Source organism: Nannospalax galili, unplaced genomic scaffold (genome assembly GCF_000622305.1).
Source record: "Nannospalax galili isolate Female #2095 unplaced genomic scaffold, S.galili_v1.0 scaffold31, whole genome shotgun sequence".
Classification (NCBI taxonomy): domain Eukaryota; kingdom Metazoa; phylum Chordata; class Mammalia; order Rodentia; family Spalacidae; genus Nannospalax; species Nannospalax galili.
In genome coordinates, this window is record NW_008332149.1 from 2891376 (window position 1) to 2907887 (window position 16512).

Below are 16512 nucleotides of genomic sequence, written 5' to 3' on the forward strand. Positions count from 1 at the left end.
GGTGCTTGTCACCAACTGTGACACCCATGTTTAGTTACTGGAACCCACATGGTGGAAGAAGAGAATCTACTCTGGCAAGTTGCCCTCTGACCTCCACATACATGGCATGACACCCATCACCCTCCCACATAAATTATATATATATATATATATGCGAAACCACAGTAAGCACATCTGATATTCAGTTTAAAATCATTTGTTATGCTGTGTTGTTATGTAACTCTTTCCTGGAGCCTCCAGGTGTTTGATGATGATAGTGATGATGGTGATGGTGGTGGTGGCAGAGGTAGTAGTGGTGATGATAGTGGTGGCGATGGTGGTGGTGGTAGTGATGAAGGTGGTGGTGGTTGCAGTAGTGGTGGTGGTAGTGATGGTAGTGGTTATTATGGAGGTGGTAGTTTTGGTGATGTGGTGGTGGTGGTGGTGATGGAGAAGGTGGTAGTGATGAATATGGTAGTGGTGGTGGTCACAGTGGTGGTAGCTTTAGTGGTAATGGTGATGATAGTAATGGTGGTTCTAGCAGTATTGATGGTGGTGATGATGGAGATAGTAATGGTGGTGATGGTGGTGGTGGTGGTGGCAGTGATGATGATAGAGATTGGTGGTAGTGATAGAGAGTGATGATAACAGCACCGACTTTCCAAACAATGCAGTAAACACTTCACATTTAATTATCACAGAACTTCCATTGCCCTATCTACCCTTCCTGCAGATGAGGCATTAAGGCAGAGATCAGTAAGTAACTTCATCAGTGTACAGCTGCAGAGGGTGGAGTCTGATTGTTGGCCCAGATGTTCTGACTTCCAGGTTGACTTGTAACTCAACCTGGATGTTGCGCATCTATGGAATTCATAGCCTTTAGTTGGTGCCAAGGAAGAGATCAGATGACTTCCAGTAGGGTGGGGTCTTGTGGACAGATGTGCAGGAGCCAGAGTTAAACTGGAGATGAAAAATTCCATGAAACTAAAAACACAACAAAAAAATTCCATGGAATCAGAAATATAGAACTGACTCAGGGAAAAATAAACGCTCAACCTCTCCACTGCTGAGAAAACCCAGCAAGCCTGGGAAGCATGCTGGGATTTCTATCAGGTGTGACTTGGGATGTTGAGACAATTTTATTGCATCTTAAAATAAACAATGACTTCAGCTGGCTGGATAACTTAGATTTGTCCCAGAAGTTTAAATGTGACTTATCCTCATTAAAACGCCAACATTCCCTAAATGAATCTAAAGACAATGCAGGCACACTCAAATTCTAGTGGAATATCTTCAGCTTGTCCAAATTATTTTAAAATATATTTCATAGAATACAAATGTAGACGAATTTCCAGGAAAGAGAGAAAACAGAAATATCAAAGAGAACTAAACTTTGAAGACATGAGATTACTGGAATCAAACAGTCAGTGTCTAATGTTTGAGGAAACATTTGAAAAAAATGTAGATTCCTCTTTACACCTAATAACAAATAGAATTTCAAATAAAATAAAGAGATTTGGATATGAAAAATAATGCAACAGTCCTAGGAAATATGGGTGAATAATCTTGGTGACAAAGACCTTTCTAAGTGCTATGTTGTCCTAGTCTTACCTGCAACTAGCAAAAAATGACTAAAAGATTGAATATATTTCAAATTTCAGGATGGGGTAAGATGGCAGAATGGCCACTTGTAACAATCCCCAGCTCACCCCCAAATCTCATGACACATATGCTTTAGAATAATCATAAAGTGTAACGAACTTGAGTAACAATGCTAAAGGGCGCCATCATCAGACAAGAGTTTTTTAAGCACCTGTAAGAACCCAAGTGGATCAGATCAGTGTAGAGCTAGAGAGAAGTGCACAGAAAAGTCAAACCTTGCTCACGTGCAGGGGAGGCAGAGGTAGGAGGGTGCTAGGAGCCCAGGAGCCAGGGATGCACAAAAAAGAAGGGGCCCTGCAGCTCCTACAGGTGTGTACTTCACTGAGGATTTGCTTTCCAATGTTCATAGCCAAACAAATGAGGATATGAACGTGAGGTCCAGAATAACAAGGCAGTATACAGGTAGCTACTAACCCCAATGAAAGGAGGAGTAAAGATGGAGGATGAGACACCCATAGTTTCTTACTCCCTTTACAAAACCCCTCTAAAATTATTGTAAATGTATTTCTTTCTTAGTTGTCAGTCTCTAAGATCAAATGAGGGGAGGAGGCAACTGCAGCAGAGAACTGGATGCTAGGGAGAAGAGGAGCCCTTGATTGACACTAGGCAACTGAATCCCCAGGGCACCACAGGTAGGGCCAGGAGGCAGCCAGGTTTACATGGAGGTGCTACCATGGCCTCTTCAGGCACCTCTGGAAGGAAGAATGGAGGCTGTAAAGCACAGTAGGTGTTTAAAAGACAGATCATTTCCTAACTTTATCACCACCACCACAACTATGTTAGCTGAAATCTTGAGCCCCAGCCAGGGGCATGGAAGTGAGACCAAGCTCAATCAGAGAGTGTTATGTAAGTTGATTGTCAAAGTATGATGGATTGTCTCCAGAACTATGGGAGGCCAAACTACATCCTTCAGTCAGGAGATGGAGGATCCTTTCTAGGGATTGTGAGGGCCCAAAAGAAACGACCTCACTATCCTGCAAGAAGTCTATCGCTTTCAGAACTCACCCTCAGGCTCAGAACTTCCATTCCATTTTTTCATTTGAGAGATGGGTTACTATTATTCTTTGACAATTTCATATATTTTCTATTAGTTACTTGCTCACTGTTGTGATAAAATACCCTGACAAAAGCAATTTAAGGAAGAAAGACTTTATTTTGGCTCACAGTTCAAGGGTACACAGTCCATCACGGGGAAGAAGTCCTGAGGCAGCTAGCCAAGTTGTATCTGCATGCAATCAGGCAGCAGAGAACAACTGATGCTGGTGCTCAGCTTGCTCTCTCCTTTGCATATAGTCTAAGATCCGAGCTCAGGGAACATGAGGTCATCCACATTTAGGGGGGTGTTCCCACCTCAATTAACCTAATCTGGTTTTCCCACCTCAACTAACCTAATCTCACTGGTATTCCATGAAGTCTGTCTCCTAGGTGATTCTAGATTTTGTCAACATGCAAATAATGGATTCAGGTAATTTTCCTGTTCTTAGAACATTGGCCCAGCTGTCTGCTGTTCCAAGTGTTGAGCACAGCTCTTGTATTCCCATCCACTTCTGATTTGGAGTCCTGCCCATAGAGCCAAGAAGTGTTGGCCTGTCAGCCTGGGGAGGAAGCTCCACTGCTGGCTATAAACTGTTCTCCTTGGTGGTGGCAGCTGTGGGATTTACATGCTGAGATTTTACCTTGGCCTCTGCCCTGGAACTGGGGGATGATCCCGACCATGCCTTTGGCCATGCTCTGTGGGGAGTTTTCAGCTACCTCCTACACTACTGCTGAGCATCTTGCTGAACCCATCCATCCTCCGGGGAAAGGCTACATCAGGTGGCACTCAGACCAGCATGATATAATACAGCATGATGATTGTCCCAGAAGCCTTAGAACCAGGCACAACTCCATCCAAATCCCAGTATCATTCTCAACCACCAGTCCTTAGGCAACTCCCTTGAACTTTCATAAACTCTGAATGTTTGGAAAATAATAGAGCTTATTTATCAGAGTGGATAAGTATGAAATTTTCATACTTACTCTAAGCCCAGTACCTGGCCAATGTCAAGGCACAACAGATGTTTTCTTAAAATGATCAAAATCAAAATCTTAATGCATGCAATTAAACCAAACATACTAGTGTATGCAAGTGTGTGTGAACATGTGTGTGTGTGTGTGTGTGTGTGTGTGTGTGTGTGTGTGAGAGAGAGAGAGAGAACTCTCCAGTTGTTCATCTCTGCTGACTGATGATCCTAGGGAACTTCTACTGCGTTTATTGATTCCTTGTATCTACCTTCTTCTGTAAAGTGTCTGTTCAGGCATTGAACTATCTTTTTATTCCTGAAGTATAAAGAATTGTTTAGAAATCCTTGACAGAAATCCTTCAACAGAGATATTTATAGTGAATCTATTCTTTCAGAATACAGCTTACATTTTCATTTTCACTGAAATTTTTCAAAAAATTTTGAGGAAAATCCAGATGAGAGCTATGAACCTGTCATCTGGATATTGATTATGTTGGTCTGTTTGCTGTTGCCATTTTAAAAATACTCAAGACTGAACAGTTTATAAAGGTTGGAGTTTATTCAGCTCCTGGTTCTGGAGGCTGAATCTTCCTTATGATCTCACCTAACCCAAAGTGCCTCTCCCAGGACCCACCTCAGAACACTATCAGCAAACTAATTTGCTCACTAATCTCCCAACACCTGAACTCTTAGGAGATGCAATCACCCAACAGCATTGCATTATCTTTTTCTTTTTTCTAATTGCTTCCCAGGTATTAACTCATTCAAAAGTTATCATACTTTTTAGATCTGTGAGCATCTCAATTGCCTGTCATGCATACTTTCTTGGGTTGTACAAGTCACAAAAATGAGAACATCAAGCAAAAAAGAAGAAAGCACTGACTGTTGATCAGGGTCCAATACAAGAAAGGGACAAAGCAGGTTTCTAGGAGGCAGTTGGAGAACGGCCCCAGGACGACATGCATGTTTCAGGGATGGAAGATAAACAACCCACCCTGGTGTGGGTCAGAACTTCCAGAAGAAATTTCTTCAAGATAGAATTGATAAAATAGCCAATGGACCCATCCACAATGAAATCTTTATGCCATTAGCACAAAGTCTCAGTCTAACTAGCAAATGATCTCTTATAAAGAAGGAAAGAAAGAAGGAGGGGGGAAAGGGAAGCAAAAGAAAGAAAAGAAAAAAGTAAATAATAGGAGAAATAAGTCCCCCCAAATGACAGTAACTGTACGCTTAGTTGTGAATAACATCTAAGTGATTACAATAACAACAACACCATATAAGTAGATAACTAAAATTAATAATGTAATAATAATTAATAGTTCAAGTAAAGAGGAGCAGAAATGATGTGAGCATGCTTATTTGTGTAAGTGTTGTCTGTGAGTGGTAGGATTGTGAGTAGGGTGGGTAGAAATTGAGATTAAACCCTTGTATTTGATAATGTGATTTCTTTGATTGATTGACTGGTTGATTGATGCTTGAAATAGGAGGGTGGAGAATCCAGTTCTACATGATTCACCCACGTACCTGTGGGTTCTGCATCCATTGATTTAACCTCAGACTGAAAATATGTATAGAAAACCATATCCATTCCCAACATAATCAGACATTTATGTCATTATCCCCTAAGTGATACAATAGAATAATTATTTATTTAGAATCTACATGGTATTAGATATCATAAGTAGCCTACAGATGATTTATACAGGAGAATGTGCCTAGGTTACAATGACTTCAGAGTCTGTGGATTTTGGTGTTCATGGTGGGACCCAAAACAAATCCCTCATACATAAGAGGGATGGCTATAAAATCAAGTGGTGAAAGTCCCAGAACTATCCCAAGTAGTTGCAAGTGGCTGCCTCTTCCTGGGAAGAAGGATGAGGGTGGGACAATAGGCACTGCTCTGCTTATAACAAGACTTCTGGTCTTATTTGAGTCACTTCACTGTCATATGGATGTACTTTTTAGTAAAAGTTGAAACCAGAAGAGGATGACAAACACTGTGCCTAGTAACAGTGGCCTATAATCCCAGCTACTCACAAGGCAGAGGCAGGGGAACCATGCGTTCAAGACTTGACTGGACTACAGAGAAAATCCAAGGCTATCTTGGGAAACTTATAAGACCCTGCCTCAAAATTTAAAAACATAATTTTAAGGACTTGGGCTGTAGCTCAGTGGTAGAATACATGTGTATTGTGTGCCTAGGTTCAATTCCCAGTACTGAAAAAAAAGTTATGAACCTGTCATCTGCATATGACATAGCTGTTGCAATCATAAGCATGCAGCAACTGTGATCACCTGCGGAAGACGGGGTCCTTTAAGATCCCATCACAAATGGGGAAGGGACTTGTGAGGCCCCACCCCTCCCTGACGAGCTATCATTACCAGGGCGAGGTAGAGGTCTTTTCTTCAGTGCTGTAGTCCAGTAAATAACCCCTCACCCATGGTCCTGTAAGCAACCCTTCTGAAACTCAACAGATCATTAAAAACTAGACTGAAAACAAGAGGGACTAGTTGGGAAGTTCACTGGGAGTGGGAGGGGCATAAGTGAGGGTAAGGATGGTGAATATGATCATAGCACATGGTGAAAATGTGTGAAACTTTTGAAAAAAGAAGAAACCAGATTCCAAAGTGAAATGAGCTGCTCCCAGCACCTGCCATGCATACAATTTGCATCCAGCTAGTCTCATCTCATCATCAGAGGCAGTGCAGTCCACAGAAAGCACAGAAAGAGCATCAGCCAGCCAGTGGATCACAAATGCAAACTATAATAGTCAATCAAGCAAGCATGACATTTGGAGAAAACCCATGCTATGGAAGAGAAACCACAAATTCAATAACAAACACATGAGCAATAAATAAAAAGCCCAAACCTGAGTAAACTGACCTAAAAGAACAAACAGAAGACTTACTAAAACTGTAACTTACAGAGGATTAAGAGAAGGTGTCACATCTGTAAAACAAGAACACACTGTTGCAATAAGATGCTTGGGGACCTTGGGAGTTAAACCCTGATGGCCACAGGATCAGCTGTCCTTTTAATCTTAAAATTGAACTAGCAAAATGAAGGTTCAAGCTAAACCTCTCCTTTGTTATTCTAGAACTCAGTTGAAAAGGACAAAAAGATGGTTCGAGAAAGGAAAGTCCTAGGGATAGATTCCGGGTCTCAGCTTCATTCTAATTAGAGATCAAAAAAAGAGCAGAGAAAGAAACCAGAGGCGGGAAATAATTCTTTAAATTTCATTGATTTTCAGATTGAAAGAGTCCTTTGAATCCTGATCATGAATTTTTTGAAGTTACTAAGACTTAAAAGAAAACCACTTGAATTCTCAGCTTAGCCCTATACTTACTCTGTTTCCATGTGTCAGTTAATATTGTACTAGCATTTTCTGCAAGTCTTACCCAGTTCCCCTCCCCTGCCCATCCCATCATTCTCTCCTGTCTTGTCCCTGCCTTCCTGTGTGGAACCCTGGATGGCTATCATTTGCCACTTGTGGCTTTGCCTCTCCAGTTACCACTGCAAAAAGAACAGACACAAGGCCACCTACAGTCATTCTAGTCTGTGTGAAGCATGGTCATACATCACTCTGAGGGGGCTGTGTGACAGACAAGGAGCTCTCACTCTGATGCACCTGTCTCATGACTTGGTAGGATCAATATTAAGAGTTCACATGGGCAATGTGGGCACACATGTATGTGTGAAAAGCAGGGTGGGATGGGCTGTGTCTATAAATTAATTTCTAAATTTAATCGGTATATGCAACAGCTAATAGAGAGGCCAAACCATGCTTCTGTGCTTCTTACAGGAAGATACATATTTATTCTGCAGGCAGCAGAGAGGTCACAGAAATATTCTATTTAGCAATCATGGTATTTTTATTGTGTGTGTGTGTGTGTGTGTGTGTACGTTTGCGTATGTGTACAATGTGGGGTGTGTGTGTATGTGTGTGTATATCCTTGGAACTTAGATGGTAGAAGGAGCCATCTGGCTCCCCACAAATTGTTCTCTGGCTTCCACATGCATGCTGCCAAAGACACAGACACACACACATACACGCACGCACGCACACACACACACGCACACACACACACACACACACACACACACACACTATAAATGTAATAATTTTAAAAACTGAAATTGGGGCTGGAGAGATGGCTCAGAGGTTAAGAGCACTGACTACTCTTGCAGAGGACCCAGGTTCGATTCCCAGCACCCACGTGGCAACTACAAACTGTCCTTAACTCTGGTTCCAGGGGAATCCAAAGCCCTCTTCTGACCTCCACGGCATTGCACAACATGGGTGCACTCACCTACATGCAGGCAATACACTCATACACATAAAATAAGAATAATAAAATATTTTTTTTAAAAATGAAATCAGTCAAAAAAAATTTTAAAGGTCAGGGCCATTAAATATATTCAGTTTATGAATCTGTAGTTTATTTCATTGTTCATCCTACACTTGTTTCTCAAGAGCACCTTGGGTAAGAATAGATAACTGCTATGCCCAGATCTCATGACTGCCAATGACCACCAAGGAGTCCAGAGTGTATGCAACATCAAAGAGCCTTTATTCGGGCTTAAGCTCTGGCCCTCAGATTTTACCGAGGCAGCGGATCCATACTGAGAGCCCAGAACCAGGGTGGGGCAAGCTTTTTATAGGGAGTTTTGCTGAAGCCCGCGTGTGCCAGATGCACTTTAAAATGATTGGATGGTCCTATGTTCTGAGTACGGGGAGGATTCTTATTGGTAGGGGCTGTCTTTAGGGCACTGGAATGTGCTGACTGTTATCTGTAGGGCCAGAAGTTTCGGTTTTTACCTTATAAGGCTTTTACATGCCCGGGCTTGCTTAATCTATAGCTTCTTTGGGGCGGGGGGGCTAGCAACTGGAGATTTACAACAAGCCTGGGCTTGCCCGGGCTTGCCTGAAACAGCAAGCCAAAATGGAGTCAGTGTATTCTGACTCTTGCATTTTGACTCTTCATTCCCCCCTGTAGTTATGGCAGGGGTTAAACCTTTAAGCCAAGCAAATTACAGAACCAGAAAGAAGCGGTTAGACAAGTCAGAGTCCCACATAACCTGATAATTAAAATAAAAATGTGGGAGAAGTTATTAATTAGTACTTTGTATGGTCTTAGCTCCTTATAAAATATCTCACAGAGATGACTGTTCTGCTGAAAAGAATGTGCTGTGTACACAGACCAGGATTTGTTTTCAAATTTTAACTCTTCTAAAAGTTAGGTGTAACTCCCCAAACACCAAAGCACTAGCATCATGAAAGAATTTGGACTCTATGGCCCCTTCTCACCACTTGCAAATGGAGCATCACTTATGGTCCAAGGACCCAGGCTCTGATGTGCTGTTGAGCAGAATTCCAAAGGAAACTCCTGGTCATGACCTTTCATTTTCTTGCGGGTTGATGACCAGGAGGCGTTAAGGGTCCCCATGTATTCACAGATGAAGTCATGCCACTTTGATTTGTTGGTGCTTCTATTAGACTGGGTTGGATCCAGCACCACCTTGGAAGGAGGGACCTAAAGAAAAAAGCCATGATGGGAACATTTTTGTTTTTCACTGCATGAGAGGAAAGAAATTAGGCGTGAATCGGGTTCTAAGATATGAGTAGATGACGCAAATTCCATGACTATCTCTATACATTCATAATCCTCCATTAGCCATCTATCACTCATTTATGTCCATCATCTGCCCATCTTTCTACTTATCTTCTATTTTTGTCTATCATTTGTTTACCATCTATCACCTATCATCTACCTATTAATATCTATTACATGTCATCCATCTACCCATCCATCATCATCTATTTATATCTGTCTTCCATCTATTTATAGCTACCATCTATCACCTATATTTATTAATATCTATTATCTATAATAGATATTAATAAATATATATCTATATATAGAGATCTAAATATCCTTTATTCATCCATTCATCTGTCTGTCTATCTACCATCTATCTATCTATCTATATCAGTCATCTATCTAAGTGGTTGGATTTCTCATCAGCCACTCTCTCTGATCACTTCTCTTGCTGTCTTGTCTCCCCTCTCTCCTCCTTGGTCTGAATGCATGAGTGGCTAGATACTCTTCCCTAGAGCCATACAATTACCGCAGGTCCCTGATGTCTTCTCCAAAGTTTCTGACTGGAGATGGCAAAGTCTTGCTTTTTGCATCTTAGAAAATTGGGTCCTCCCCACCTTTCCAGTTTCACTGGTCAATCACCTGGTGATAGAACCACCCCTAGGAAGGCGGGTTCACCTTAAGTTATGCTAAATAGATGGGCAGAATACCTGGTGTGTTAATGAGGTAGTGAATTTTTCCTGCCTGGAATCCCACCTTGTAATGCATAACTCCACAGAACTTCTGACCAGCCACAGTCATGTAGGTCTCAATAAGTCTGTCCACTCTCTGCCGTTTGGGTCCATTCTTCAATCCTTTTATGAATGAGACTAAGAACCTTCTAGAGGACCTTCTTTCCTCCCATTTCAGTACAGGTCAAAACTAGGACATATGGTATCTTACCTTAAAGAGACAAAATGACCTACAGTAACAGTATGTGAAAGTGCTTTGCAGACAATGATAGACTGGCAGCACCCTTTGAAATAGTCTGGAAAAAAATTCATTTTGTACCCTTTGTATATGCAGAATGTAGCATTATCAGAAACCCTCAAAAGTAATAAAATAAAATAAAAAGTCCCCCCCCCAAATAGAAATGAAGTATTTCTTCAAATTCAGCCAGGTTATGTCATTATCTTAACCGTTTCATAAGTTACCAAGGAGGAAGGGACTGTGGAAAGTTCAGCCACTAGAGGTGAGGCTTCTGATTGTCAGGGTAGCATCTCATCCGCTGATTTGGTGTCTGCATTATACAAGATAAAAAGTATAATTAAAGTCCCTGATAGTTTTCTTTATTCCCTTAGCTGTACCATTTTCTCCCACCAGGCTACTCTGCTCCTGTACTCCGGAGTTACCTTGTAAATCCTCACCTCCACCCACATTCTTTGCCCTGTTTTCCATGTTCCAGCCTCACTGGTGTATTCCTGGTGCTACCGCAGACACACATATACCTGTGTGCGTGTGGATCCACCAATTTGGAGCATCCTCTATGGTCCTGATGCTTCTCCCAACCTGTGATTCAGAACATTGTACTCTGGTTAGAACTGCTAGCCCTGGGAATTGGGGCTTCTTAAAGCCAGTGACTATTTCAAATCTTCAGTGCTGCCACATACAAAGTTTGATGAATTATGTAACTTTTTCTGATTTCAGGTGGTCTGTTCTCAACAAATTCAGGAAGTATTTTTACCTTGCCATTGCTAATTTCTCTCAATCTCTCTAATTTCTTGTCATCAAAGGCAGGAAAAGAATATCAGCTTACTATCATCCGCCTCTCTTTGGATTTTTGTTGTTACTGTATTTCATTTTTGATTGGATAATGTCATTCATGTAGTAATATGCCAGTTATTAGAGCATATGAAACTGGGTTGAAAGATGTTTAATTATATGTTCAACTTGAGTCTATTTTCATTTTTATAGCTGTTACTGATCTCTGATTTAGAATTTCTGTTGGAATTCTAATGGGTTCAGGTTTTTAAAAAGTAATACATAGCATCACAAAACTTAAGGTTCCTGGGATATTTGCAATTACCTCCTTCATGATCTTCCTTTAAGACAAAATTGGTAAGGAGTGAGATGAAGACTTGTCAGAAGTTACATAGCGACAGAACTGAACCTAGACTTCACAGTGGTATTTCCAGGTTTTCTTAATCTCTCAAATAACTAGTTTTAGGGTGTGTTGATTTCCTATTTTTTAAAAAATATTTTATTTATTATTTTAAGCATATGGCCTGCATGCATGTAAGTGCACCTGTGTCGTGCAATGCCCACGAAGGTCAGAAGACTGCATCAGATTCCCCTGGAGTTAGCATGGATGTTAGCTGCCGTGTGAGTGCTAGGAATTGAACTCAGGTCCTCTGCAAGAACTAGTGCTCTTAACTGTTGAGCCATCTCTCCAACCCCTGATTTCCTACTTTTAATTTCACTGATTTCTGCTTTCATGTTTATTATTTATTTTTCTCTGAATACTTTGGATTTAACTCTCTAATTATCTAAAGTAGACTCTGAGATTATTGATTTTATATTTTTCTTCTTTTCTAAAAATAGACTCAACACTTCAAACTTTCCTGTAAGTACCAGTTCTGTTGCCTCCCACAAGCCTTGGTGAGTTGTATTTCATTTTCATTTACTTCAAAATGCTCTAAATTTCTCTCGAGATCTCTCTTTTGCCTTATGTGCTATACAGAAATGGGTTGTTCAGTGTCAAAACATTATGGAATTTTCTAGCTATCCACCGTTGATTTCTAGTTCAACTCCACTGTGGTCTGAGAGCTGACATGGCATGAATTCTGTTCTTTTGAAATCTGTTAATGGTCCAAAATTTGGTCTGTCTCACCATGTATTCCTTATGAGATTGAAAAAAACATGCAATCTGCTGTTGTCTGGGATATATTAAATTGATGGGTGATGTTGTGAGTTGAGCTGCGTCCTTAGTAATCCTCTGCCTGCTGGATCTATCTTTAATAAAGGGACGCTAAGTCTCCACCTATAACAGTGGATCAGTCTGCCCCTCAGTGCAGCTCCGTCAATTTGCTGCTTGTTTTTGCAGCTGGCTACATGCACGTTATGGACTGCTCTGTCTTCCTGGGGTATTTCTATTTATCCATAATCATGTTCTTTGTCCTGAAGCTGGTTCCTTCTGAAATAAGCAAGCTGCTTCTGCTTTATGTAAATTAGTGTCCATATGTTTAATTTTCTCCATCCCTTTAGTTCATTAATCCATGTATATCTTCGGGGTTTCTTATAGACACAATTTCATTGAGCTTTGGGGGTTTTGTTTTGGTTTTGGTTTGGGAGATTTTTGTTTTGTTTTTCGAGACAGGGTCTCCCTGTAGCCCCCCCCCCCCCCCCCCCCCCCCTGTAGACCAGGTTGGCCTCAAACTCACAGAGATTCATCTGCCTCTGCCTCCCAAGTGCTGGAATTAAAGGCGTGTGCCACCATGCCTGGCATGAGTGTTTCTTAAATGAGAAAAATCTGTTAGAGATAGGTTTTGTGGAATGCTTCAGAATGGCAGATAAGGCACAGTAGTTCCCTGGTATGGAGCTGGCAGTCCTGTCTGGAAAGCTGCATTAGTTACTTTTCTGTTGTTGTGATAAGATACCGTGACAAAGCCAGTGGTAGTGCACGCCTTTAATTGCAGCACTGGGGAGGCAGAGGTAGGTGGATCTCTGAGATGGAGGCCAGCCTGGTCTACACAGTGAGTATCAGGCTGCTTGATCTCACATATAGTTTCTTGCCTCTGCCTCCCCAACTGGGATTAAATGCATGCGCTACCATGCCCAGGGAGTTTGTTTTTTGATCCATGTTGGCAAGCCCTGGTGTGTGTGTGTGTGTGTGTGTACATGAATATAGAGGTCCAAGGACAACCTCAGGTATTGCTCCTCAGAAGCCATCCACCTTGTTTTTGAGACAGGGTCCCTGACCGCTTGACTTGGATCTTTCCAAGGCTAGACTAGCTGACCAGCAGGCCCTCGGGACCACCCTGTTTCTGCTTCCCCAGCCCTGGGATTACAGACTTTGTCACCACGCCTGGCTTTTTTTTAATGGATTCTGGGATTGAAATCGGGTTCTCATGCTTCAAGGCAAGCACTTTACCAACTGAGCCATCTTCCCAGGCCCAATTTTTGTCTTTTAATTGCTGTGTTTAGATGACTTATGTTTAAAATGATCGTTAGTGTAGCTGAATTAACACGTACTGTTTGATAGTGTTTCTGCTTACTTCCCTTTCTTTTTTTCATATTTTCCTTCCACACTTTTCCTGCTGTTACAATTGAACTTTTTATCTGACTCCATTTTCTCCCTTTTGAACATATAAATCATTTTTTCCCTTTTTTCATTCTTTTATTTTTTTGTCTTATTTTTTTTTTGAATAGTTGCCTTGGATTTTGCACTATGTATTGTTAAGTAATCTAGGTCCACTATCAAATAACACCTCCACTTCATGAGTATTTCCAGTAACTTATACGCATATATAAAATATACGTATCTAATACATGGGGCTGGAGAGATGGCTCAGTGGTTAAGAACACTGGCTACTCTTGCAGAGGACCTGTGTTCGGTTCCCAGCACCCACATGGTAGTTAACAACCACCAAACCATCTGTAATTCCAATTCCAGGGGGTCCGACACCCTCTTTTGAGCTCCTTGGACATTGCACAACACTGGTACACTTACATACATGGAGGCAATACACACACACATAAAATAAAATATTAAAATAAAAATTATATATATAATACAAGCATATAGTATCAAATTTTTTATTGATATCATTTTGAGCAATCTGTTATGTCATTTCGGGATAAGAAAAATGAAAGGTTTTCTTTTACCTTCACTTAATCAGTTTCCTAGTGCTCTTTTTTCCCTTCTATAGATCTGACCCCGTTTTCTCTGGTCTGAGGAAGTCATTCTTTCTCTTGTACATTTTATGTTTTTAAAATCTTTCCGAGGCAGGGTCTCTAACACGAGCTGACCTTGAAGCTTCCTCGTTAAGTAGCTGAGGAAGATCTGTTCCTCCTGCCTGCACCTCCCCAGTGCGTCAGCTGTAGGTGTGGATCAACCAGGCCTACAAGCAGTGCTAGGGATCGAACCCAGGGCCTCACACATGCTAGGCAAGTACTCTGCCAATTGAGCTCCATCCCCAGCCCCTCTCCTGCATTTTCGGTGGCTAACATGACAGGATCTAGAATTCTGGGTGCTGGGCTGGGCTTTCTCTCAACAGTCCCCACCACAGCTGAGGTTTGCTTAGTTTTTACATTGCTCCCACAGAGGGGGCTGCCTGGGAATTTCTGTCCAGGACGTCTGTCTAGATCTGCCTATTGCCTGTGTCTCCAGCTTAGACATAGCTGTGTCCTCATCCTCTGAGGCATCTAAGAAATGCTGCTGCTTTTCACATTTGTTCAGCTTTTTACTTGTTAGGAAAGTGATTTCTTCTAAGCTCCTTACAAGCTGCCTCACTGCATTCGAAGTAACACCTTCCTTTACTTCGTTTAATCTTAATTACAATGGATTGAGCCTATGCAAATAAAAGAATACAGGGACTCTCCCATTTATCCCATCGTGTCAGTTCTCGCCTTGTTACTGGGCTCAGAGTTTCCTTGCCATGTGGGCTACTGAAAGCTCGTAAAGTAACAGAAATAAATATTGCTCCACCGAACTAGCTGGATTCAGGCTGCCTTCATAGATCAAGTTGTAACATCCATTTAAACTGCACAAAATCAGCAACAAGGATATAATTTAAATCATAGCAAACCTCAAGCTGAAGTTCAAAGGAGAGTGACTACTCACGCCTTCCTCTCCACACCCATCCTTGGCTCACCCAGAGAGAATCCTGTGCTTGTCACCTGAGCGCTGGAAAAGCAGGGGAGGCCCACACAGAGAGATGCTTAGGAACCTGGCATGGTGGGAGAAAGGAACTGGTGAACTAGATTCTGAATTCAAATGCCGGCTGCAGTTTTAGAAGCTCAAGTAAGGTTTGGAATTCCTTTTGAATTACACTTTCGGCCACCAGACTCTGGATCCTTGAATACACTGTTGCGCCGTCATTTAACCACGTGGTCTTGGGGTTTAGAAGAGTTACAGGCACAACTCAGCTCCCCACAGGGCTGCCTTGAAGGGCTTATCTGCCTAAGCCTGCCTCTTGTATTCTGGGCCTACATTTTCTTAAATGCAGGTAATTACTACAAGGATGAAACAGAAAGTAGAAAATGACATGAAGTCTATAAAATAGTTTCAGGGAAGAAATATATTCTGGCTTGGCACAAATAAAAGGAATTTTTGTTGTTGTTGCCAGAAGAAAGTCAGGGCTCATATTCAGGACTGTGAAAACCTCAAAGCTTTGCCTAGAGGAATTTCCTCCTGAGGGAGGATTCTGAAAATTCTTCACTTTGATCTGCCTTGCTTGATCCATGGAAAGCAATATCGGCAATATCTCAGGGTTCAGCAGAGCGCCCCATTAAACTGCCATCACCATGAAATGATCGCATCTGCTTAACAGAGGCATGTTCAAAGTAAGATAGGCTTCAAGCGAGGGCATCTTGTATGTCCTAGAGACCCTCATGCTGTGGACAGTCACTCTTAATGAACACAAAATCTACCAGTCTCCAGGACTCCACACTGGTAGGAGTGTAAGCTAAGGCTCTCATACCAGGCTATGCAGGACCCTGAGTACCAGGTGGGTTTTCAATGAATATGTCGCGAATAGCTGAGAATAAAGAAGTTAGTCACTTGGAACTGAGGACACTTTCTGTCCCCCAGATAATACAGAGTCTCCAAATGGTCCACAGACACCTAGTTCATTACGCACTGTGCCATGGAAAGTCAAGGTGGCTAGTGAATGGGCTGGAGAGATGGCTCAGCAGTTAAGAGCACTGGCTGCTCTTGCAGAGAACCTGGGTTCGGTTGCCCACATGGTGGCTAACAACCATCTTTAACTCCAGTTCCAGGGTATCCAGTGCCCTCTTCTGACTTCTCTGGGCATTGCAGAACACAGGCCACTTACGTACATGCATGTAACACATTCATACACATCAAATAAAATCAATCAATAATTTTTTTTAAATATGGCTAGTGGACTCTACTTTTGTGACAAATGGATGTTCTAGAAGCAGGGCACTCATTGTAGCTCTAATAAAAGAAAATAAAACAAATGACATTGTTTGTTGGACATACTGTATGGAACAGGCATATCCTCTGGTGCCGTACCAAAGTCATCTTCTTTATCATTAATGT

General features: G+C 41.7%; 1 long non-coding RNA gene across 1 annotated transcript; it reads right to left on the reverse strand.

Moving 5' to 3' along the window:
- Positions 1–583: 583 nt before the first annotated feature.
- On the reverse strand, positions 584–15180 carry LOC115069317. Its single transcript, XR_003848589.1, has 5 exons — positions 15101–15180; positions 10442–10527; positions 10005–10190; positions 8957–9182; positions 584–963 (listed from the first exon to the last, which is right to left on the reverse strand). It is a non-coding gene; the product is annotated as an uncharacterized LOC115069317 (long non-coding RNA).
- Positions 15181–16512: the final 1332 nt, after the last annotated feature.